We start from the raw sequence: 2,581 nt of genomic DNA on the forward strand, positions 1-2,581 counted from the left end.
GAAATGACCTTCACTGTCTCTTATAACCTATAACCTGAAGTCCATATGGCCTGATACTAGTATGTCCACTCCAGCTTTGTGGAGGTGTTCTTTTCTTTCTTGAAGAATTGTTTTCCAGCCTTTGGCTTTGAGCCCATGGTTGCTTTGATTGTTCAGAAGTGTTTCTTCAGGCAGCAGAATGTTGGGATCAGTTTTCTAATTTATCTTCCCTTTCTGTGCCTTTGAATTGGCACACATTTAGTCCACTGACATTGAGGAGATTGTTGTGATGGGGATTTGTGCTATCTTTATGTAGAATTTTTGTACTTGTGTGGATTTTCTTAGCTTAAAGTCGCCCTGTTAATTCTTCTTGAAACAAAAATATGGATCACTTTACAAGTTTGCATGTCATCTCTGTGCAAGGACCATGCTAATCTCTGTATCATTTCAATTTTAGTATATATGTTACAAAACATAGTATGAGTTAATTTTTCCATATTTTTCTCTTCTTATTACTTTGAGTGCTGTCCTTACTCACTCCTATGGCAGACAGTGATTCCAAATCAAGGAATGTATTTCAAAGCAGCTTGAATAGTTAGATTTAGAACTTTAATGTCCTAGAAAGAAAAATATGGTTTTTACCATATTATCTTTTACCATACCCAAGGCATCAGTTTTACAAAATAATTCTTTTGGAAGATGGTATATGAGTCTTCTTTAATGCCCTTCCCTGAAACCTTCATTAAAACCATTAAACTAGAGCCTTTTGCTGTTGTCACCTCAGTCCCGTGTACATCTCCAGGAAAAGGTGGATGGTGTTGTCTGCAATTTGACCACCTTGAATGTAAGTAGGACTTTTCTCCTGAAGGAAGAGGTGAGGAGAATATTGATGATTTCATTCCACCTTATTACAAGTACAACTTGAATGGAAGGTGAGACTCATGAGGCTCCTGTAAAGGACAGATTAAGGGGTCTCAGTGAAGTTTAATGGCCAACACACATTAACAACACAGATGACTCAAAGTAGCCTGTGTGCATCTTTGTGTATAGTGAGTTTCATATCTACTGAGAGTGATTCTCAGTCATGACACACAGGCAAAACAGCCCTGTATTTAAAAATCTAGTTCTCTAAGCAGAGTGGGGTCTCTGAGGTGATTGAAAAGTGTATAGTAATTTATTACTAAGCACATAAGTACTTTTCGATCTAAAATTAATTCCAAATATGTCTAAAACGACAGGCTCCTGACCCCGCACCTGGCTTTCCTTACCGGGGCCCCTTGGACGGGGAGGGGTGAATTTCCCTCACTGCCCTGAGTAGAACCCCGACAGCTGAAGACCTCTGCAACCAGCCATAGGTACGCTTAAGACCACTCTGCCCAATCTTGAAGGAGACTCATGCATGAAGGAAGTGGAAGCAGAACCTGTGTAAACACACAAAAAATAAAAGGCTGGCGGTCAGGCCGTTTCCCCACTCCATGGAGGTCGATGGCGATGGTCAGGAGATGGAAGGAAACGGGGGTCAGGCTGGTTGGTCGTGGAGCAGCAGATTATTACACGGAAGAGGTGTATGTCATAGAGGCCTCAGGAATCCTCAAGCACGTGCTGGCACTGAGATCCAGGAAGATCCCCTTATATAGATCATAGAACCTCTAAAAGGGGCATTACAGTGATGTCATCAAAAGGAGTTACAGAAAGAACATTGAGGCAGCAAACCATATATTGTTTCTTTACATCCACATTGTTTCCTTACATCAGCAGGCCAGTAGTAATACTCCTCAGGAAAGAAGATACAAAGCCAAACTGAAACCTTCCACAATCACTTTCACAAGCTGCAACCACCTTGATTTGCATCCCAAAGACCAGCCTGGGTAGAGCTGGGAATCTACATCCCAAAGATCAGTCCTGGCTAGCACCTGATATCTGCAGATCTAAGACCAGCTAGGTTTCTGAAAGAAAAGGAAAACTGTCTCAGTATACTGAAATCATTTACTGAAGGTGTAAGGGACAGGCCCAAAATGGACTACCACCAGAATTATTTTAGCTTAGCTTAATAGGAACCTGCACTGCAAAATAACTTGTTTTTCAAGAAACAGGTCTAGATAAGCTTTTTCAGATCTGCTTTATAGGAGCCTGCACTGCAAAATAACTGGTTTTTCTGCCCCTGAGCAAGGAATTCAGATACAGGTACTCAAAGGGTGGGGGTCAGACCAGATAACCGGATATCTCTCACAAGACCCATGTTGCAAGACCCAGGACTGCCTTAAAAACCTGTCAGTTCCTAGGCACCAACCCAAAATGCTGATCTTTAAACTATAGGCTAAGAAGTGATTTACCCTTAATTGGATTGGTTAAGAAAGCATATGTTGTTACAAATCTATTGGCTATGAAATGCGCAGGCTTTGCTGTAACGGCCAGTGAAGGCCTATATAAGATCCCCTTTGAAGAAGTTCGGGGTCTTGCCTCACCTAACTCACCTGCGTGTCTGTGTAGGCGGCTTGACCCTGGCTAGCCAGTCTTACAATAAACCTTGCTTGATGTTTGCAGTCTCTGGAGTCTCTTTGTCGTTAAAGGGAGATCACGATCTGCGCCCCAACAAAGGCAG

At 42.1% G+C, this 2,581-nt stretch overlaps 1 pseudogene; it reads right to left on the reverse strand.

Moving 5' to 3' along the window:
• Positions 1–356: 356 nt before the first annotated feature.
• On the reverse strand, positions 357–455 carry LOC130033683 (uncharacterized; annotated as a pseudogene).
• Positions 456–2,581: the final 2,126 nt, after the last annotated feature.

This window comes from Sorex fumeus, unplaced genomic scaffold (genome assembly GCF_029834395.1).
Source record: "Sorex fumeus unplaced genomic scaffold, SorFum_2.1 ptg000054l, whole genome shotgun sequence".
NCBI lineage: Eukaryota > Metazoa > Chordata > Mammalia > Eulipotyphla > Soricidae > Sorex > Sorex fumeus.